At 45.1% G+C, this 23,404-nt stretch overlaps 2 protein-coding genes across 5 annotated transcripts in view; both read right to left on the bottom strand.

Moving 5' to 3' along the window:
- TIAM2 (TIAM Rac1 associated GEF 2) overlaps positions 1 to 17,899 on the bottom strand; it is a 236,767-nt gene extending 218,868 nt beyond the window's left edge. For both annotated transcript variants that reach the window (XM_015472916.3, XM_059889963.1), the window contains exon 1: positions 17,716 to 17,899. The gene's annotated coding sequence lies outside the window, so the exon portion shown is untranslated. The remainder of the gene's footprint in view (positions 1 to 17,715) is intronic.
- Positions 17,900 to 19,537: 1,638 nt separating this feature from the next.
- SCAF8 (SR-related CTD associated factor 8) overlaps positions 19,538 to 23,404 on the bottom strand; it is a 221,350-nt gene continuing 217,483 nt past the window's right edge. For all 3 annotated transcript variants that reach the window (XR_009495878.1, XR_009495879.1, XR_009495880.1), the window contains one exon: positions 19,538 to 22,982. The gene's annotated coding sequence lies outside the window, so the exon portion shown is untranslated. The remainder of the gene's footprint in view (positions 22,983 to 23,404) is intronic.

Raw genomic sequence — 23,404 nt, 5'->3', positions numbered from 1 at the left:
GCCAAAACACACATTCAGAAAAGCTGAGCCTCTTGTTAACATTTCCCAAGCACACGGTAGCTATGCACCATTTGGTACCCACCAGAACGTCTCCGAAAATATCACAAGGCTGCCAGTTTCTCCACAAATTTATGAGACTAATCTTGAAGAAGTGTCTGTTTGCAGAAGAATTCCATTTTTACTGGCATGCCTATCAAAAATTTACTGTCTCCCCAAGGAGAGTTCACTGGTTTTAGTGACTTGGCCAAATATCAAAATAGCTTGTAATTAAATGGATTTCTGAGAGCCAGATAAGGTATTAAAAACCGAGGGTGATCCCAAAGGAACGAAGCTTATGCATAGCACATGTTTAAATAATATACTCATCATAAGGCAAACCACTGTCAGACACACCTCTGAGGAGAAAGATAGATCAAATGACCCAAGGAAGTTTGCTCTGAAGATAGGCCATTTCAGTCCAGTCCTGGGAGTGACTGACGACCATCCACATTTTTCAAAATAAATATTTCATACCCATTTTACTATAAGAACATCTGAAAAGTCATACAATCTCTGTTCGGTTCCTCTGAATTTCAAGTTGACACTCAGAATGCACCAGTTTTATCTATGATCAAGGGAGAGAGCACAGACTAAACCATCACCTGTCCAAAAGGTTTTCTAACAAATGTCAGTTCCATAAGGACACTCTCATCCCTTAATGACAGCCGTGTCTTACAGATCGAGTGGTTCCTGCAGTATCTAAGGGCGTCATGCAGTGCTGTCCCAACAGAAACATGACCTGAAAAGAACTGCTCCCAAATTAATTTTTTTAACCTCCTTCCCAGACTTAAGAAAATGAAAAACCTGTCGATTTATGTATATAACCATATGTCCCAGATCCCCCAGACCCCATCTTTAGGGAAACTCCATCTAGAACAAAGCCGGTCACCTGTGTGTGATTCAAAGGGTACGTCTATGGCATTTCACAAGATTTGTTACAGTAACACAATAGTAACATTGGAAGGGGAGTCGTGGGTCTCCCAGAAGCAAGCACGGGCTTACAGAAACCTTAGGCATTATCATCACATACACAGTTGAGCCTTGAACAGTGTGAGGGTGAAGGGCACCAAGCCCAACACAGTCAAACTTCCTGTGTAACTTTACAGTCAGCCCTTCACCTGTGATTCCACATCCAGAGAGTCAACCAGCCATGGAGAGTGTAGTACACGTTGATTGAAAAACAAGCTGCAGAGAAACGGACCTGTGCAGTTCAAACCCATGCAGTTCAAGGGTCAACTGTATTTTCAGTCACTTAGTAGGAACATCAACGTGTTGGTCAATGTGGAGGGTTGTAAAGCGGCACTTGTTTCTAAAGGGTGAAGAGCAAAGCAAACCTCAGCAGGAGCATCAGGTACCCTGGCTGGCTATCCAAGCTCCTGAGATCTCAGGGACCTCAGCCCAGAGCCCCCAAGAGCTCATCACCTCCCAGCTGATTACTGACGCCTAGAAATCCACTTTCAGAGCACTAGTCTTTTCTTTGCTTCAGTCCAAACTTTTTCAAAAACAGTTTGCTGTTTCCCGTCTTCCTTCCCCTCCACCATTTTAGAATTTATTCTTAAAGAAGCAGGAAGAGGTAGCAGCACAACATATTCATTATAGAAAAACTCCCCAGGTGATGAAAAAGACTCCTCCCCAGACTCAGAACCTCTGCTTCAGAGAGATTCTAGGGGTATCTAGCTAGCTATTCATCCATCTGTATCTACCTACCTAATTTATCTACCAACCTTTCTAGGAATATCAAGAGACAGGAAGAGAGAGATCCCTAGAATGGATATACTTGTATGCGCACACACACGCACACCTGTGTGGGGTGTGTGTAAATTTGTTTATAGATATCCATACAGATATAGATATAGATATCCATATAGATATCCATAGTTATATTGTGTATAACTTTGATAAGTAAGACATTTTGCCTTGTGACTTATATCTACATGATGGTTAATTTTGCCAACCTGGAAGGTGTTTGAGAATGAGACTAACATTTAAATCAGTGAACCATGAATAAAACAAACTGCTCGCCGTAATATGGGTGGGCCTTATCCAATCCGTTGAGGACTTGACTAGAACAGAAAGACCAGTCAGATCAAGAGGGAATTCTCCAGCAGACTGCCTTCAGACTTTGTCTGAATCATCACCCCTCCTGAGTCTCCAGGCTGTCTGCCCGCATTGAGATTTTGGATTTGCCGGCCTCCATAATCACATGAGCCATTTCCCTCCTACAAACTCTTTCTGCATATATACATCTCCTATTGATTTTGTCTTTCTGAAGAAGTTTAACTAATACTATATATATATATAATATATACCATATATTCCTATCTTTCTACCTATCTATACCATATGATATTGCATACATATCCTACATACATCTAAAGTGTGCATGTATATACAGGTCTGTATCAAACTCAAGTTTCAAGAAACAATATCCTTACTACATGCAATGTATTTAGACACTTTCTATTCCATGTTAGGCTATGTCATTCCATCTCATGTGTGCCTGAATATGGGTCTTAGTAAAGAAAAAAAAAAGTCAGAAAGGTATTGGAATCTTTTTAAGTCTATCACTAGAATTAAAAACAAATCCACCACCAAACAGAGGTCACTACCTGTGATTCATTGTCTGAAAAACACTTTCCTTCAAAAGGCTGAGCACTTCTACAGTGTCTGCACCTGGATTTCTCACTTAATAAACCACGGAGATTGTTCCATACTTATGGGCATTTTGCTTCTTTTTATTAATATCTAAACTTTTTCTTATAAGGAGGATGAGCCAAAGAAGAAGAGAGAAAATAAAGGTTTGAAGAAACCCAGAACAGGGACTCATTGAGTACCAAAGTCAAGTTTAAACTAATTAATAATTTTGCTTAAGGCTGGTTTCAGGGCTTCCATAAAGTAGCTGACAAAACAAACCAAGAGCAATAGGCAGACATCTTCTCTGGACATCTGTGATGTCTGAGATGTTTCATTCTTTGATTAAAAAGTTGGTACTGCTATTCTCCTTTTTATCTATTTTCCAGGAAAGATTCCACTAAAGCTTAGGAAATCCAATTTTAGGCTTGACCGCCAGGCTTACCAGAATAGCCTTTCAACTGAATTACACACTCCTGCTGAAACCAAAGGCAGGAAGACATGTCCCCTGACCCTCCACCCATTTCCTTTTTCATTAGAATTTCCCCATTTCTTGCCTGAAATGAACTGCTCGGGTTTTTTTTTTTGTTTTTTTTATAGTACCATGAGAATTGAGTGGCAATATAAATTCCTATTTATACAGACTCAATTCCTATTTATATAGACTAAACATAGTCTCTCACAGGCACAACCTTACAGTTAAGTCTCTGGATCAGATTTGTCCAGCTATTGAGGTAATAGTCTCCAGTTTCAAGAGCATGCACAATCAAAGGGAAAATGACAAATGCCAGAAGCCTCAGAAATCATCTCTTCCATTGGATTTATCACTGTTTTAGGTTCTTCAGAGAGAGCCCAGGGCTGTCCCCCCTCTCCACTCCAAAGATACACAAAATACACAAATCTTTTTATTCTCTACCTCTGCTGTAACATAATTCCAGTTTCTCTCTTTTGCATTTTGGAGTTTCACACAATATGTAGTTTGGAACAAAAGACTCCTCTGATTTCAAATACTTGAAAACCACAAATATTGTACCATTTCTCAGATATAGGAAAACAGAGCCCCTGAGAAGCAGACTGGTATCCACAGAGCTACATCCCCATTCACCGAATCTCCAGGGCAGCTGTTCTCCAAATGTGGTCCAGGATCAACAGAAGCATCATCCCCTGGGAACTTCTTAGAAATGAAAATTCTCCGGCTGATCCCAGATCTACTGAACCAGCAACCACGAGGGGATGCTGAGCAATCTGTGTTTTAACAAGCCCTCCACGTTATATTGATACCCTAAAGTTTGAGAACCCTGGAGCAGTCCCAATATTTTTCCATTATTCTCTTTCTCTTCTTATTCTAGTCCAACATCCTAACCGCAGTAAACATTCAGCCACTGCCCCAGAAACGCTGAATCTAACTGGAGAGTCACCCACTGAAAAAGTCAAGATGCCATGAGAAAGTATTTACTCACTGCTAGTGACTTTCACTTTTCACTTTCATGCATTGGAGAAGGAAATGGCAACCCACTCCAGTGTTCTTGCCTGGAGAATCCCAGGGACGGGGGAGCCTGGTGGGCTGCCGTCTATGGGGTCGCAGAGAGTCAGACACGACTGAAGCGACTTAGCAGCAGCAGCAGCAGCAGTGTAGGCTATACATTTCTTTTCTCACTATAAGACACACATCCACAGTCAAAAGTCTTAATGCTTTCAATGAATAATTCAAGAAGGCAGAATTTACCAATATTTCAGAAATTAAACCTCAAAAGGATGGAGCAGTGCCAAGAAACTTATTTCCAGAAAACCAGGATCATGGTACCCTGGGCTGTCAGTGACCAATATCCACTGAAAAGAGGACTGAAGAAGCAAAGTGACCAAACAGGAAGATTATTAAACTATGAGACAGCTCTTTCCAGGAAAACCTGGCTTGGATACCTTCAAATAAGCAGGAATAAGACTATTGCTCATAGGACTTCCCTGATGGTCCAGTGATTAAGATGAGCTCCCAGTGCAGGGGCCCCAGCCTTTGATAATTGATTTCACCACATTCTCTGTATGGTTCATGGCACAGGTCAGCCATCTCCCCGGGTGAACTCGCTGACCTTCGACAAACCAGGGAAGAGCCGCCATGCTGGCTAGCTGTCAATTATAAGCCACATCTCAATTTAATGCTATTTTAACAATTTTCAAGGATCCCAAATAAAAAACTACATGAAGCTTCAACATCAAAAACTGAGACACTGTGAGAATCAACCTATTGAACCTGCTACTTGGTTTTCCTTTAGGACTTCCTTTTTCCTTTAGGAAAAGATTTTCAACTAGTCCCTACTAAGCACTCACTAGATGAACCTTCATCTTGAAAAGTAAGAATACACTAACGTAGAGAGGCTTGCAGGGTGGAGACAGGGGTGTTCCATAAGGGAGAAGGGGCTTTTTGGCTAATTTCTTGAATAATATGAATAGTGTGATTGGCTTAAAAAAAGAACATAGACATTGCCACATCCTCTGTTAATTCATTTGGATTAACAGGATACCTTGCAATAATGAAAGACTTCCCTGTAGCTCAAATGGTAAAGAATCTGTCTGCAATTCAGGAGACCAGAGTTTGATCTCTGGGTCAGGAGGATCCTCTGGAGAAGGGAATGGCAATCCACTCCAGTATTCTTGCTTGGAGATTCCCATAGACAGAGAAGCCTGGCAGGCTACAGTTCATGGGGTCGCAAAGAGTAGGACATGACTGAGTGACTAACACACACACACACACACTTGCAATAATGATGCTGTAATATGTAGAACCTTCTTCGTCTCTTAGCAGCATCTCCCCACTCCCACTCTACCCAAGGTCCTACCTGTTCACATAAATCTAGCTATACTTGCCAAAGCTTACATACAAATTCAGTGAAGACAGACTTGAAAACCAGACTTCAGACCACAATTTAAGCATGCTTTCTATTTGACCAAACGGTAAGTTTTGGACTTCCCTGGAGGTCCAGAGGTGAAGAATCTGATGCCCACCAATATACAGGACACAGGTTCAATCCATGGCCTAGGAAGATTCCACATGTCGCCGGGCGACTAAGCCCATGGGCTACAACTACAGAAGCCCGCACTCAGAGTCCCTGCTGTGCAGTAAGAGAAGGCACCACCGCGAGAAGCCTGCACACCACAGCTAGAGAAAACCGGCCCGCAGCAACGAAGACCCAGCAGAGTCAAAAATAAATGGTTAAACTGATCAAAAATGGACAATGCTTACACTGGAAGATAAATTTATTTAAAAAGAAACAGTAAGTTTTCTTTTCTTGGGTTTCCCTTGTGGCTCAGCTAGTAAAGAATCCACCTGCAATGCAGGAGACCTGGGTTCGATCCCTGGGTTGGGAAGATCCCCTGGAGAAGGGAAAGGCTACCCACTCCAGTATTCTGGCCTAGAGAATTCCATGGACTGCATAATCCATAGCGTTGCAAAGAGTCGGACACAACTGAGTTTCACTTTCAGTGTTTCTTTTCTTGGATGCTGTCATTGCAAGGCTGCCCTTAAAATTGAGGGTGTGTCTGGGAGCATGGCCCACTGTCTTCCAACAGAAAATCAGTCATAGGCCCCAAACTACCATCTTTATAGACACATTACTAACCTCTTCCATTAGTTTGGCTATAATCAAAACCAAAAAGTATTTTGAACTTCATGGACATGCGCTTTATAATTATTTTGCTTATAATACAAGTTGATAGACTTGAAAGATGTTATTTCATTTTAAAACAATTATTAACAAAAACATCATAGTCATTCATAACATGGGCTTCCCTGGTGGCTCAGCTGGTAAAGAATCCACCTGCAGTGCAGGAGACCTGGGTTTGATCCCTGGCTTGGGAAGATCCCCTAGGAGAAGGGAACAGCTACCCACTCCAGTATTCTAGCCTGGAAAATTCCATAGTCCATGGGGTTGCGAAGAGTCAGACACAACTGAGCAAGATTCACTTCACTATTTATAACATAGAGTTGGGACAAAGCTATGTTTCCCCCTGACAGAAAATAAAGGAGTAAACTAAGATTCCTTTCAACTCAAATAATGTATATAGTACTACCCTCAAATCTCCCACTCACACTTCATTAGGAAAAGGCCTATTTATCTTTGTGCAGATGACACAATCTGCTGTAACCCACAAAATAAGCTTGAGTTGTAGGCTGTCCTCTCCATGTACAATGTAAAGTTGTACATTCCTTTGAGTAGGCTCTAGATTGTCAGAAATATCAACAACCTCAGATATGCAGATGATACCACTCCAATGGCAAAAAGTGAAGAGGAACTGAAGAGTCTCATGATGAGGGTGAAAGAGGAGAATGAAAATGCTGGCTTAAAACGCAACATTCAAAAACTAATATCATGGCATCCAGTCCCATCATATAATGGCAAATAAATGGGGAAAAAGTAGAAGCAGTGACAGATTTTTTGGGGGCTCCAAAATCACCATGGATGGTGACTGCAACCATGAAATTAAAAGACGCTTGCTCCTTGGGAGAAAAGCTATGACAAACCTAGACAGCGTAATAAAAAGCAGAGACATCATTTTGCCAGCAAAGGTCCATATGGTCAAAGCTATGGTTCTTCCAGTGGTCATGTATGGATGTGAGTTGGACCATAAAAAAGCCTGGGCACCAACGAATTGATGCTTTCAAACTGTGGTACTGGAAAAGACTCCCGGGAGTCTCTTGGACTGCAAGGAAATCAAACCAGTCAATGCGAAAGGAAAATCAACCCTGAATGTTCACTGGAAGGACTGGTGCTGAAAATGAAGCTCCAGTACTCTGGCCACCTGATGTGAAGAATCAGCTCTTTGAACATGACCTTGATGCAGGCAAAGACTGAAGGCAAAAGGAGAAGAGGGCAACAGAGGATGAGATGGTTAGATAGCATCACTGCCTCAATGGACAAGAATTTGAGCAAACTGTGGGAAGTAGTGCAGGACAGGGAAGCCTGGCGTGCTGCAGCCCATGAGGTCGCGAAGAGTGGGATACGAATTAGCGGCTGAACAACTGCAACAAAATACACAAGCCAAGAAGTTGTTATTGCCTTTGCTAATTCCAAAAATTCAGAGGTTTAGTTTCCTTTCTCATGGAAAATCTAAAACATTTCCTGGCTTTTTGATGCAGTCTTCCTAGTAGGTCCTTCTAATTTTTAAGGACAGAGAAAAAGGTCTAAAGAATCTGGGAGGTAGACCTTGTTCTGCTTGCCATTCATTTCTTATGATGGGGAATTAAAGCAGGTCATTTAACTTTCCCAAAACACCAAATTTCTCTTCTGAAACATGGGTTGAATTAGATTTCTAAAGGTTATTCTGTTCTAGAATGCTTACTGATACATGACAACTATTAAAGGAATACAGCACAATTTGTGATATGGGACCGACATTCTGAATATGCATATGTAAGTATAATCCTCATGACTGTATCGCTACTTTTTACATATTCTTTTAAAGTTTGTCATCTCTTCTATTCCACACAAATATAAATGTACTTTTATATTTTGAAATTATTCAAGAAATTTTAATGCACTCTATAAATGTTTAATGGAGAAGGAAATGGCAACCCACTCCAGTATTCTTGCCTGAAGAATCCCATGGACAGAGGAGCCTGGTGGGCTACAGTCCAAGGGGTCGCAAAAAGTCAGACATGACTGTAGCAACTTTGCACATAAATGTTTAAAGGTTTTTCTTTAGATCACAGGAAGATTGTATGGGTTGTTATTTAATGTTGACAATAAAATATGAATGTGCCCATCTATTTTCAGATTTACTCATTAACTGATTTGCTGAAAATTCCAAGTGCTGGCTGCCAGCTCTGTATATATCATTCAAGTTTTAGTGAATTTTCTAACTAATGAGATTTATCAAGCCATCAAAATTTAGCTTCTGTGACAGATAGCTTTTCAGAAAATGCCATATTGCAATGACATTCTCCTCTCAACATACACCAAAACTCCAGTAACATTGACATCCTTCTGGACTCAATTTCCTCACATATTTAGACTAACAGCCAAGGTAGAACTTATTACAGTTGGATTTAGTGACATCTTGAAATTTCTAAAGACAGGTCATCTAAAAATTCCAATTACATAGAAAACTGAAATGGAACTAAGCAAAACACTGCCTATTAGTATTTCTTAGAAAATGGCTTACTGAAAAGGCAAAAATGCTTCCTTGTTCATAGTTATTACAAAATATTTAGATGGGTCTATGTAGACTGAAATTTTCCCTACCTTTCATTATTAATATCTTATCATTAACACACTTACTATTAATATGCTTATAGTTAATATATTAACAAATTTTTTTCTTTAGAGCCCTTGAGTTCCTTTCTAAAAATTTGTTTCCTTCGTTTAGTCACATCATGTCCAACTCTTTTGCAACCCTATGGACACCAGGCTCCTCCTTTACCTGGGATTTTTCAGGCAAGAATACTGGAGTAGGTTGCCATTTCTTCCTCCAGGGGATCCATCTTCCTGACCCAGGGATCGAACCTGCAACTCCTGCACTGGCAGGCAGGTCCTTTACCACTGAGCCACCATAACGCCCGGCAAACCACACATCATAGATCCAATCTGAAATAAGTAAAACTGTACTGCATTTCTCTGTGGATAATCTCCAAATCTCTTGCCCAACCTTAGCAAAAACTAACCAACATGGTTAGGTACGCACAGCCTTATACAAGTCATGTCATATGAGAATCCTGCAGCAGAAAGATGTAGGGAAAGCATGGGTTCAGCTCTCCATGCTCCCTTTCCAAGTCAACTGTCCTAAGAGTACAAATCTCCCCTGAAGGGCAGAGTTTGTCGAGGTACAATCAAAGAGCCACCAGCCACAGCTCAATGTGCTTCAATAACTGCACCTTCAATTTCCAGAAACATCATCTCAGAGTGACTTTCAGGAACGTGCACTGCCAAAGGGGTATTTATACAAACTCAAGCTTGAGAACTCCTGTCTGTCTTTCTCCATCTGGAAGAGACGGTAACAAGACTTGACCGTTCTCTCTAAAGTCTCTTCTGGCTTCTCTTCACAGTCTGTCCTACTAAGACTCAGCAGTGCCATCATTTATCAACATTCTCATATAGCTTAACCTTGACCCAGTGTATACACCTCCTACTTATATTCTACCTGGGGACTTTGTGCTACATCTATTCTACATGGCTGCTGCTGCTCCTGCTAAGTCACTTCAGTCATGTCCAACCGTGCGACCCCATAGAAGGCAGCCCACCAGGCTCCCCTGTCCCCGGGATTCTCCAGGCAAGAACACTGGAGTGGGTTGCCATTTCCTTCTCCAATGCAGGAAAGTGAAAGTGAAGTTGCTCAGTCATGTCTGACTCTTAGTGACCCCATGGACTGCAGCCCACCAGGCTCCTCCGTCCATGGGGTTTTCCAGGCAAGAGTACTGGAGTGGGTCAGCAATGTCTAATTACACATTCTGGATATATATATTCTTGACGAACAGGTTCACAGATCTTGCCTTCCTTACTAGTGCAGGGTGATGGTTACCCGTCATCTAGAAAGGCCCAAATGCTAGTGAGCATAATAGCATAATATAAGGACTATTTTTAAAATTTTATACATTTTTCTTCTGCTTTCTTATATCCTATCACGGCACAGAATCATTGAGTTTTGTAGCTGAAAGGATCTCAAAAAGTCATTTAGTCCAATGTGACTTCCCTGGCCACCAAAGTTGCAAATTAGGAAACAGAAACCCAGAGAGAATGTCCTGTTTTGTTCAAGATCACACAGCTATTTTTGGCAAAACTACCCAAAATGCAGAGCTCTTAAATCTATCCAAAATCCAGAACCCCAGTTTTTTTTCAATATAGTATGATTATCATCTCTGACTGGACAATACAAGAATCGTTCAAACAAACACATACAAGTATCTTTCAAACAGTTAATCCTTGTTGTTTATCAGAATGGAGAAAAGTGAAGGCATTGATAAAAGTCATGTATGTTCCAGAACACTTCAAAAAGTAAACCTTATGGATTGATCACTTTTACTTTATTAATAAGGACTCCAACTGAGAAGGGATTAAGGATGCAGATACACATACAACCGCTGTTTGGCAACACAGCCATTCGGAAGATGAATTCCAAAAATGGTGAGGACGGAGTGGTAACATTTCAAGAAAAGATGAGGTGTTAGGAAAAGGCCAGGGAGAGCCTCAGAAGGATGACATGTGAGGTGAGCCTGGGGCCTGGAGGAGACCAGTGCTCTCTAGTTATAACAACAGAATTCTGATACAGAAGACAGTTTTTTTTTTTTTAAGTGAGCTGCTCTCGGGGGTTGGAAGTATACATAATGAATGCATCCATTCTGTGGTATTTCTCATCTTCCACATCTCATGTACAATGAAGTAATTTCCCCACATGACATGCAGTGCACTTCCCAACAAGAAGTTCGACAGACAGTCATGAAGGGAGAATTACAACCGATGACTACAGTTCCATAGAATGATTAGGATCTTCCAGAGGGAAAGTTCAAAAAGGAACCGTTTAATGAGTAAGTATCTCGGTTCCGGTTTGGCTAACATTCATCAGGGTTTCATGCCTTCATATGGTAGGTACTGATCCCCAAGTTCAAATGCCACCAACACACTTGATAAGTTAATTCATTTCAGCACATTCCAGATATGGTCCTCCTTGGTTTCTGTTTATATGTATAAACACTCTCTGAGAGCATAGTAAAATCCATTTTAAATCAGTCTCATGGCTAGCCATAGTGGTGAGGGTAAATATGACTATTATTCTATCAACCATCTCCTAGCACTTCCTCCTGAAGAGGAAAGTCCATGAGAGGAATTTGACACCTCCGCTGATAGAAGACACTGGCAATCACTGGAGAAAAATTTTATTTTCTCCTTGAAGAATCTAAGGCCCTCCAATATTTAGCCAAGTTGCAAAATGAGTAAAAAGTGTATTCCAGACAAGGGTCTAGATTAATACACAGTATAATGATGTTGTTACTATTGCACACTTAAGATGGAGAAAACTACTGTTTTTTAGCACTTTATTATTCATAAAGTCCACTTAGAGAGTCAAATATTCGGCAAAGGATCACTCAACTTCATAATCATGGTATAATGTCAAACATGAAGAAATATGAGAACAATTTTAATGGACACTTCATGCATTCTATCAACCACCATTTAAGAACGGCCTTTCAAGGCACCATGTTGGCTCTGGAAGAGGTACGAAAAGTAAGTAAGCCCTCCCCATGTGATGGAGAAGTCACCCACAACTAAATATCCCACAATGAACGCCTCAGCTGATACAGACCACATACAGACAAAGTGCCTGGAAGCACAAGACAGAGTGCATAGTGCTCCGAGAAAACGCTTTGCTGAGTCTCAGTGAATGATGAGGAATCATTGGCCAAACAGGGAAGAAGCATCAGAGGGAAGGACAGAGAGAGGTAAACTCATGGAAAACGAGTGGACTGTGAACTCCACTTTGCAGCCCAACTCACAGCTCCATGCTCATCATCCTCGTTTTACATCATTTGATAAAGCTGATCCCATCCACAGGGAAGGAAGAACTAACGCTTCCTGAACTCGCATCCTGGCAGGCAGGGTTCTAAGCACCCTATGTTAATTACTTCATCAATTTCTCAGTTCTCCAAATAATCTTCTATGAAGAAAGCACTACTGTTACCTTCCTTGTAGATGAAAATCCTAACACAGAGAACACTTTTCACAAGACAAAAAGCTATTTTGAATTTAAAAAACAACAAAATGTTGCACAAAAATTCATCACCATGAAGACTCTTTAAAGGATTTTGGAAATCCTTAACTTTTACCAGTTTGAGAAGCTTTCCAAGCTTATTTACTATGCCATTTCCCAAACTATGGATGCCAAAATCCAAAATTCTAGTTTCTCACCCTATTCCCAATGCAAAAAGTCACTTAGTAGTGGGAACTCTTAAAGAACCATGTCCAAGAGACAAGCTCAGAAATGTAACCGGTGGATTTAAAAGAAACCTTGTAACCCAACGCCACCTGCAACACAATGAAAGCTGCAGCCCAGATTCTGTTCCTCAATCTGCAAACCTCCTAACTGGAAACAAAGCAGACCCATTTCCAGCTGGACAGGACGCCCAGAGAGGAGCGGGCTGGATCCCAGACCAGACCAAGTCCAAGATAGGAAATACATTAGACGGTCCTGGCAAGGAACCTTCTCGGGCACCAGCCTGCATCTACTGGCCTCAGTCTGTTGAGAGGGCTTCATATAGGGCACTTTTTGTTCTTTCTTAAAACTCTGAACTCATAAAAGCTTTCAGATTCTACACTGTTTTTATTAAAAATCCTCGATTCCTTTACCATTACAGGCACGTGAACAGTTGAGAGAGGGCGGGCAAGAAGAAGGAACACACAGTCGGACACCCAGGCTCAAATCTCAGCAGTGTGACTTCCTGTGTGAACCTGGGTGAGGGGTCCCCTGCAGGCCCCCAACCTTCTCCTCCTGCATTGCTGAGGCTGTGATGCGAGGTCTGTGATGGTTCTTAGCTGAATGCACTGCCCCCTGCACTCTTACCTGCCAAGTCCATCCCACCCCCCTTCAAATCTCAGGACTCTGTCCCCTTGCGTTTCCACCACCTTACACTGCCTGTGACCATATACCCAGTTATGACTGATCATTTTTCTGCCAGTCTGGTTTTCTTAAATCCACTCGCCACACTTGCTTTTCCATCACTTGCCTTTCTTTCCGATGTGCAGTTCTCTTACTGGCCTTCAGAGACTAAAAATACTCAATACATTTTGTGCTTGTGTTAGTTGCTTAGTCATGTTCAGCTCTTTGTGACCCCCACAAACTCTAGCCTGCCAGGCTCCTCTGTCCAGGGAATTTTCCAGGCAAGAATACTGGGGTGGGTCGCCATTCCCTTCTCCAGGGGGTCTTCCTGACCCAGGGATTGAACCCAGGTCTTCTGCATTGCAGGCAGATTCTTGACTGTCTGAGCCACCAGGGAATCCTAAACCCAAAGTAACCATTACTATGTGCATCAGTGCTAAGTCTCTCAGTCGTTTCTGACTCTCTGCAACCCCACTGACTGTAGCCCACCAGGCTCCTCTTTCCATGGGGCTCTGGGCAAGAATACTGGGCGGGGTTGCCATGCCCTCCTCCAGGGGATCTTCCCAACTCAGGAATTTTGAACTCACATCTCTTACATCTCCCACATGGACAGGCTGGTTCTTTACCACTAGCGCCACCTGGGAAGCATTTCAGGGGTCACCAAATACTTATCTCATGGGGAGAGTAGTAGGGTAGCTGTTTAGGCTTCGGTTTCTTCCTCACTACACAAGAGCCTTGCTGTTCTACTGGAGGAATAAACTGGGTGATGGACAGAGAGCTCAGCACAGTGCCTAGGAAGCACCTCCTGCCGTCGATTCTAACTCTTCTTACTCCTCAGTGTTCCAAAGTTTGCAAAATGGGTTCATATGTGTGAGCTCACTTGCCCCTGCTACCAACTCTGAGACTCAGGAGGTTCCAGAAAGAAACTGAGGTTGGTGATGTTCAAGGTTATCACAAAGAAGGCTAGTTGGTGGACAGACCTACTGATTCCAAACCCTTACTTTTTCTACTGATGCCTCTTGGGTCAGGAGTTCTGGCTTCTTTTATAGAAAGCAATTCCTACCCATCTCCTCCATCAAGTTTATCCAACACTGTTATTGAATTTAAGAAACACAAACACGTGGGCCAAATTCCACTATAATGGATTCCAAAGGACTTCAGTCTGTGCTATATCAAATAATTACTTTAAATAAGCAAGCTTTCAACTAGCTCGTCCATTCATCATCCAGCAAACATGTATCACCTGCCTAACTTCAACAAGGCATTGTGTTTGGTGATGGGAATCCTCCCTTTCCCTGAGCTATAATAATTAGTCTATGCCTTTAAGATCTCCCAACTGAAGCCAATACTGGAAGATATAGAAGCTCGAATACAAAGAGCACTTGAATCAATAAAGCAATGAACTGAGAGCCAGAAAACCTGAGCGCCTGTCTTGGCTGTGCCCCTAGCTGAGCTCTATGACCTGGGACAGGCTCCTAGTCCTAACTTTCCTTACCTATAAAACGGGGAAACTGGTCCATATTGTCTTTAAAGTTCTATGCAATGAATTCTAGAGATTCCAGGATTCTATATGATTCTCAAGTTCTTTTGATATGTAACGGGATATGATTTTACACAATTTTATAAATCTTGGTGAGATGATCCACATATTGACTTTAGCTTGAAAAATATCTCCAGATTGCCCACAAATGGTTAGAAGTTTTTAACACCACACAAATTTGGAGCATTTTTAAGAATCTTACAGCCAACTGAGTTTGCAAACTGTCCCACATACAAACTCCATTTTTTCGCATGCAAATTGCAACCCTAAATGCTGATCTCAATCGGAGAATTTAAATAAATCTGATTCAAAGCCTTGTTTCTTCCTTCTTTCAACTCTGTGATATGTCACTTTAAGATGACTGTAGTGCTTATGTACAACATGGCACTTCATCCAATGTACTAACACATGTTCATGTGAGCCGAGCTCTTTATAGCCTTACTTTTAAGAGTCCTGTACTCTCTCTCAGCACATCATGATTAGATGGATACTTATTGCCTTGAAAGGGAGTCAGTTGAGGAGGCCCACCACGTGCTGGCACACATCTTTGATGCCCACGTGTGAATTCATTCCCCCAGATTCTCCCCTGTAATCAAGACGACTTCTAAGAATCACTTGAAGAGCCAGACATCAGAGCAAACTAAAGCCCATTCCTATATCCTGACTTATATGAGAAATCTGCCCCCAAACTCCCGCTTCCTAGATGTCTGTAGAGATGCTTTCTTTTCTCTCATTTAAGGAGACTTAACTGAGCTCCTGGCCAGTCAGTCTCCATGGTGGGTGCTGAGTTTAGTAGTGGAGAGAGGGTGAAGTAGGGCCACAGCTAGCCCACCCTGGACGTTCAGATAAATTAAAGAAAGTGACTTCTTCCAGTGGAGAGGCAGGCACCAGAGGCTTGGGAAGTGGCGTGCAAATTGGATTTCAGCCTCCACTTGCCCATTGGACAGGATGACCTCATACAGTGAACAACTCACACAATTTTACAAGGTCACTTCCCTGTTGGTTCAGACAGTAAAGAATCTGCCTGCAATGCAAGAGACCTGGGTTCGATCCCTGGGTCAGGAAGACCCCTAGAATAGGAAATGGCAACCCACTCCAGTATTCTTGCCTGGAGAATTCCATGGACAGAGGAGCCTGAGAGGCTACAGTTAATGAGGTTGCAAAGAGTCAGACACAACTGAGCAGCTAACATGCATGCACATGTGCGTGGCCAGAGGTGTCACAAAAAACAAGCTGTTCTAATAGAGATACTGACTACTAGAGAAGAAAGAGCTTAACTGCCCAGCAAGGAGGAGGGAGGACAGCCTGCCCGAGAAGGGATGTGACTGACACATGACGGACGTGTGGGTAATCAACAGATGGATGAATGGAGTGAGCGCAGTATAAACAGAATGCTCATTCATTCCAGACAGTGGTCTGGAAACGACAACTTGGAAAGCGTCTGATGAGTCTGTGTGTGGGTATAAGGGGAGAGGGAGGGAGAGAGGTGTGTGTGTGTGTGTGTGTGAGGGAGGGAGAGACGTGTGTGTGTGTGTGTGTGTGTGTGTGTGTGTGAGAGAGAGTGAGATGATGAAGCATCTTATACATAGGCAAATTAAGGTGCTGAAATTGATTCCGACACCATTAGGGGCTCCTTTTGCCACTATACATAATAAACTCTTCAATTATACCTTGCCCTGTTTTTAACATTTACCAATCACAAGATAATTAGGGACTCTGATTCCAAAGTAAGAAGTTTCATCCTATAAACTGAACAGGTAAAGGTCAATGGAAAAGAAGTTTGCTTTTAGAACTGCACCAATCTTAATACTACATTTTTAGAACATAAAAAAACCTCAAAGAACACCAATGTTTTGTAAGTGTGTATGTACACAAGATCTATTGGTTATGCTCAAATGATAAGACCAGAAATTGAAATTTTATTGAGAGCCTAGGGCTGAAATATGTATAGCACCTGTAAGACTAGGAAGACTTAAGGACTTATTAGCCACCCTCCAGCTTAAATCTATCTGAGAGGGATTGGAGATAACCAGGTGCTGTCGGTTAAAATAATTTTTCAGCGGCCTTTGAGGAAGGGGAGGTAGAACGGATTGAATGAGCATGAGAAGAGAACCCCAAGACCTTGGCCACGTGGTGAATAAAGGTCTTATCGCGACCCAAGGCTGCGTAGATTACAACTGTCACCAGGCAGCCTCTCCGGGGCCTCCGCAGAAGCAACGCGAAGGGAATGATCTTCAGGACCAAGCCGACTCCCCTCCCCCTAGTTAAGTAAAGTTACCCCACTTTGCTATTTTAAAAAGTTAAGCACAGGGAAGCTCAACATATTAAGTTTCACCGTGTCTTAAAGAGAAACGACCCCGGTGCAATCGTACCCCCCTCACCTTTGCGGCGGCGGCCCGGCCGTCAATTGTTGGAAGAATGGCCTCTTTTCTTTCCAAACTGTTTTTGGTAAATATGATCCGTTTGCGACACGACGTGTCGGTTTTCCCAGAAACTTGGCACCTGGGCCCCTCGGAGCGGAGCCGGGCGGGGGCGCGGCGGCGGGACTCCAGCCCTTCCGCTCGGCGGCCCCGGGGCTCGGGGGACCCTGAGTTCGGAGATCCGAGCCGTGGGCGCGGGGGGCCGCTCTCCCAGGACCTTCCGGGCGCTGGGCCGCCTCACCCCCGAGGCCCCGACGCCCTACCGCGGGGGTCGGGAAAGCGTTTCCTCCGCGCCGCCAGCCTGCGCGGGGTCCCGGGCGCGCCAGGGCGCCGCTCCCGGTGCTCCGGGCACCGCCGGCTAGGCGACCGCAGCCGCCACCCTGGGCTCCCTGCCCGGGGCAGGCGGAGGAAGGCGCGGGGAACAAAGCCGAGGCGGTGGGCCGCCCGCCCCGAGCCCCGGGCGTCTGGACTCGCCCCCACGCCACCCCTCCCCATCGCCCCCCTTACCTGGGTGGAGAGCCCGACAGCCGCCCGGGCCCCCGATCGGCGACACGGCCGTTCCCCCGGGGTCCCGTGTGCGCGCGGGGCGGCGCCGGCCGAGTTGGAGAAGTTGCCGGGGTCACTTCGTCCACGCGCGGGCGCTCAGCCTCCGGCAGCCGCGACTACCCCTCGCCCCGCGCGCAGCGCCTTTGGTGGCGAGAGGAGCCGCACCTTCCTCCGGGGCCGCTGGGCCCGCCTCCTCCCCGCCCCCGCCGCCCAGCCCAGCCCAGCCCACCCCCCACCATCTCCCCAGCAAAAGCCCCCACCTCAGCCCCAGGCCGGCGCGCATCCGCAGCTGCGCCCACCAAACCAGCCCCCCGACCCTCCTTCACCCGCTCCCGCCCCCGTACCTCGCGATCGCCTACTGCCCTTTCTTTCTAGGACGTCCCCAACTAATCAACAGCGAGAACTCCGCGAGCTTCGAGTAAGCGCCTTCCTGTGAACTCCGTGCTCTGCCTGCTCGGAGGATGCGAAGCGTTAAGATCCAGTTCCTTCCCCATAGAGCCAAGAGAGGGAAAGTGCTAACTTGGGTACCACTGAGGGCAGGAGCAGGCGGTATCCGAAGCCCCGTGCAGACAGGAGAGACTGCTAGTCTCCTAACCTTCCCAAAAGAGCGAGAGGGAGGAGACGGGGGGGGGGGGGGGGGGGGCGGGGGCGGGGGTTCAGGAGAATTCGGACCTTCCAGGTGAAAGCTGTAGAGTTTATTAGAGAAACCTGAGGAATCCAGAGGGCCGGGGTGATGGAGAAAGGGGTAGGACGCTCGGGAGAACCAGGAATGAAGGCTTTGTTGCCATGATCGGTGTCTCTGCCTTTACAAAGGCTGTCCCGGAGAGAGAAGGAAGGGGGAAGATTTAGTCCGTGTACTAGTGTGGGTCCTTCAAAAAGCAGGCACCAAAGCAGGGGTAGATACTGAAGGATTTGCTTAGGGGGGATGGCGGTGGGATGAAATGTGAAGGGATCCCGGAGAGGCAGGCGTCCTGCAAGTCTGACCCCAGTTAAGGAGACAGCAGCAACCGTCCTGACCTCCTGGCAGCCTCCGGAAGATTGTGGGCGAGTCCTACTCCAAAGTGACCCATCCCAGGGGGCCCAGTTCTCCTTGGCACCCACCTGCCTTAATACCCGTGTCTCCACCAGTGGTTAGCTGGGAGCAGGCAGACAAGAAGTGTGGCCTTGTGCACAAACCCAGACATGAATTTCAGGGCACACCAGCCAGGGCCCTTCCTCAGTTAAACTCCAGAAAGCTGGAGAGGGTCCGAGATCTTCAAGGAAGCTTCTGCCAGCTGGCGCCAGGCTTAAAGACAGGTGGAAGCAACCTTCCCACACACAGCTGCAACTTTTAAATGAGGTCCCAAGGATTTCCTGCTCTCAGACACACCTGGCTGTCCATTTTCAACTGCCACAGGCTCTGCTCACATGGACCCCTCTTCCCTGCATAGACCCTCCCTGGTCCTGTCTCCACTGGGGCTGACGTGACTCTGCCCGGGGAAACATCTCCCACCCCACTCACTCTCCAGTTCCCAACTCAAGCATCATCTTAGCACAGGCCTACCACCCTGGGATCTTTACATGCTTGTCACCCTGGCTTCTTGTGTCATGTTTTTTCACACTTTTTCCAAAAAAATTTTTTTTCTGATTACTGCAGACTTGGGAAAGTACATGTAACCCAAATGTCTCCAACTCCTCCCCACAACCCCCCTTCAAGAGACACCTTCCCAGGATAATCAGAATTTGAGCCCCAACCTATGTGTTCCAGTCTGGGTCTAATCAGGAAAGAGAAACCACACAGTAATTCAGCAGTAGAAGTTTAATATAAAGAATTAATGGGACTTCCATGGTGGTCCAGTGGCTAAGACTCTGTGTTCTCAATGCAGGGGGCCCAGGTTCGATCCCCCGTCAGGCAACTAGATCCCACATGCCAAATGAAGCATTCGCATGCCACAACTAAAGGTCCTGTGCAGGCTAATAAATAGGAAAAGCAAATTATTTACTATATGACAGGATTTGGAGCAATGAAGGGTTGATTAGTTAGAAGTAAAGAGAACTCAGAATAGGGACAGCAGATATAAATATTTTCTTAGGCAGCCGCAACCCTTGGGACTGTGATAGAGCCTTCCCCTATCCCAGCCTGAGCCCAGACCCTGCTGGGAGAAGGTGGCTCTGGCTCACCGAGTGTAGGGAAATCACTGTGGTCTCATGCCAGTGCGACTTGCTGGAAATCCACCCCCTAAAACTTACTGAATATCGACCCCCTTGGGTGTGGGGAAGCTGTTCAAAAGGAAGTGTCTTATGGAAAAGCACTTCCCTGCAAAAACTACCCAAAAGAGGTGTCAGAAGGAGCCGGTGGTCACTGGATGCCACCTGGCGCTGCAGAACCCTGGTACTGCAGGAACCAGTCAAGAGAGGTCACAGCAACCAACAGGCAGAGTTGTGCCCTCTCACAAGGCCTCCCTGACACCCTGCACTGATAACGCTAAACCACAAGCCAGCTGGCAGAGAAAGCTACGCAAAAGGCCCAGACCCCTTTTTGCAAAGAAGGCGAAAAGGGTGAATTTGGAGCTGACAGGGACGGGCACACTATGTAACCTCAGCAGAGTCCAGGCCTTGTCTGGTTTCCCCTCCCCACACATGCCCGCACGTTCCCGGTGGCCACTGTTATCTCTCCGAATCCCACCCTACTGCCCTTTCTCCCCTCGGCCTGACGTTTTGTTCCTGACTCCCACTCCCTCCGCTGCAAGTTGGCTCAGCATTTTCTCCTATGGCTTTACAAGGGGGAGGCTAGCTTCCTCGCCCAGCTTCTCACACCACAGCTGTGACCACATTGAGAGGGTCAACAAAATTGAACAGACATTTTGGGGCAACAGAAAGGGAATTGCAGAAGGGGAAAATAAAAGAACTGAAACCAACTAATGATCCCAAAGATGTGAAACCATCCAGAGCATCTCTCTCCTGGGCCCAAACCCCCCAACAGGACCCCCAGCAGAATCCAGGCTGCAATGCTATCAGGGCCTAGTGAGAGGGGTCTCAATCTTAGTCCCACTCCATTCAGTAAAAAAATAATCAATCTGCAGAGATGAAGTTCTATCTGTAGTAAAGGTGAGCATTCACATCGTTAGGGAGAGAAATTTTACCCTCCAGGACTAAAACCTTCTCAGTTATTAATCCATTTATGGAGACTTTTAATCCATTTATGGAGAATTTACTTAGCACTTGGCCCTGTAGCAGGTCGTGGGTATATAATCAATGTCATCGTTACAATGTGAGGGAGATGCATAGTAAATAAATCATTCTACAAACACTGCTTTTTGTGTCTCTGCTAAGATGCAGAGCATAGAATAATGAGTTAATCCAGCTCTAAGGGACGACTGAGTTGGCTCCATCAATCCGGGTGAAGGGAGCGGTTAATTTGAAGCTCTGACGTGGGACAGAGCTGAGCCCGGCGGAAAGGAAGGGAGAACGGACAGAACAACCAGTTCAGTTCAGTCGCTCAGTCGTGTCTGACTCTTTGCGACCCCATGAATCGCAGCACACCAGGCCTCCCTGTCCATCACCAACTCCCGGAGTTCACTCAGACTCACGTCCATCGAGTCAGTGATGCCATCCAGCCATCTATCTCATCCTCTGTCATCCCCTTCTCCTCCTGCCCCCAATCCCTCCCAGCATGAATCTTTTCCAATGTAAGAGATGGCCAAAGAAAGAACAACCAGACAGGAGGCCAAAGAAGAGCCAGTCACGCATGCTCTCGTAGGCATGTTAAGAATTTTGGATTTTATCCTTAGAACAATGAGAACCTTCTGAAGGTTTTAAGCACCAGTGTAGCTGGAGGGTGGAGGGTGGGGCGGGGGGTGGAGAAGAAATTGGAGGAAGAGCATGTGGAGAATATATGAGACTAGTGTTCAGAACCGTTTGGACCTGGAGACGAAGACAGAGAACTAACTGGCCGGGAGAAAGAAGGTCTAACCCAGGGCCTGGCTGAGATTCCGCTGGCAAAGACTGGGCAGAGACAGGACTCTTGTGAGATAGAGTGCAATCAGCAACGAAAGCTGAGGGGAGAGAGCCAGGGGCCTGGGAAACCATCAGGAAGTTATCATCTTCGATGAGAAGCAAGATCACTTCCCTTTAGAAATACCCAAGGCCCAATTAAAGCAAATCTACCTACTCGCAAAGAAGTATTCAAACTGAATCCCCGCAAAGAACAGAACAGCCTGGTTTTAAAAAAAGAGGCAAGCCCCAGTGTTCTCACTGTCCACTCATATCATCCCCACCAAGATGCTTCAGTTATAGCATCCAAGTATTTACTAGAAAGTTAAAAATAATATTAGCTATAACCCCACTCCCTAGGAAAAAGAAAACTCTTCTGTCATATTCTTTTGCAGACTTTTCATACTTAAATTACTCAAACCTAATTTTCTTGAAGGGATCAACCCAATTCATCTTTTTACCCCCAGTGATTTTGTATGTTTTCTGGCACCTAAAGGGTGTGTAGCAGTGTTCGCAGAATTGAAATTTGTTGCCAGAATCTTCCGTTGGACTTTCTGGTAGCAACATTGAGTCGACAGCTCCAACAAACAAGTCATCCTTCCCCTGTTCTATGTCAGAAAGAGTTTTCTTAAAACACCTTTCTAGCTTTTGGAACTTTTCTGTGTGTTTTGGAAGTTGCAGTTTTTTGTTCTCTTTTCTCCCTTTCCCAGAACCTAAGGGAAGAGAGTCTTCTTTGCCAAGTAAACTCTCCGCCTCAGCCTGGGCCCCGCTGGTTACAGAAATGACATTAGACACACACACAATGGTAATACCACTCAAGAACGGCTGCATTTAATACCTGTCTCCACGGAGCTCAAATTCACTTTTACGGCCTGTTTGTGGGCAAGAAGGAGGATTCGAGCGATGGTTACTTCCTCTAAGAGCTTTTCTATTGCTTCACGCCCCAAATTAACAGGCTCCATACAGCCTCCCTCCCAGCGCCCCAGGACCCACTAAACAGACAAAGACCACACTGACTCCAGCCCAGCGTCTCCAGCACTGCAGGCAGTGTGTTGCCAGTAGGTCAGGCTAAGTTTGGAAAAGTCGAGATTTCCCAGGGCAGGGGGTCAGGGGTGGGGGTGGGGGGGTGGAGGTCGGGTAGCCTTTTCAAGGGAGGCTGCAGCCTTGCTTTCTGAAGATCACTGGCCCAATGCAAATAGTTTCTTTCAGCCGTTCCAGGAGCTTGCACGAGCCACTTCACAGTACTTTTCCAACTCCTGAAAGAAAGAAGGCATTAGGCCTGATTACAATTCCCAAAAGCTGTGTGTACTCTGATAATCTGGATCCACCCTGCACTGCCTGCAAACCAGCTGCATGTGTGTCTGATGTGGAGTGGGGTGGGGCGGCACACCCGCTCACACTGGTGATGGACTTTTCTTTCTCTTGGATTCATCTGACCCATTTTTTCCTTCCCACTGACAAGTAAGTATAGACTGGAACTAATTTATTCTTGAAAGAAAAAAATGGTAAGATTACTTTGTTAAAAAACAAAAGGTAATTTTACTACCCCATAATAAAAGGTCAATGCTTGTTTAGAAGGTTGCTCAAGATTCCAGGTCTAAAAAAACACATTTAATCCTGCAGAGGATCTGTCTTGGCCAGGGCTGACACTGTCTCTGCTCTAGCCCTGAGATGGAAA

This window comes from Bos taurus, chromosome 9, assembly GCF_002263795.3.
Source record: "Bos taurus isolate L1 Dominette 01449 registration number 42190680 breed Hereford chromosome 9, ARS-UCD2.0, whole genome shotgun sequence".
Classification (NCBI taxonomy): Eukaryota; Metazoa; Chordata; class Mammalia; order Artiodactyla; family Bovidae; genus Bos; species Bos taurus.
This window is presented reverse-complemented; position numbering and strand designations above follow the sequence as displayed.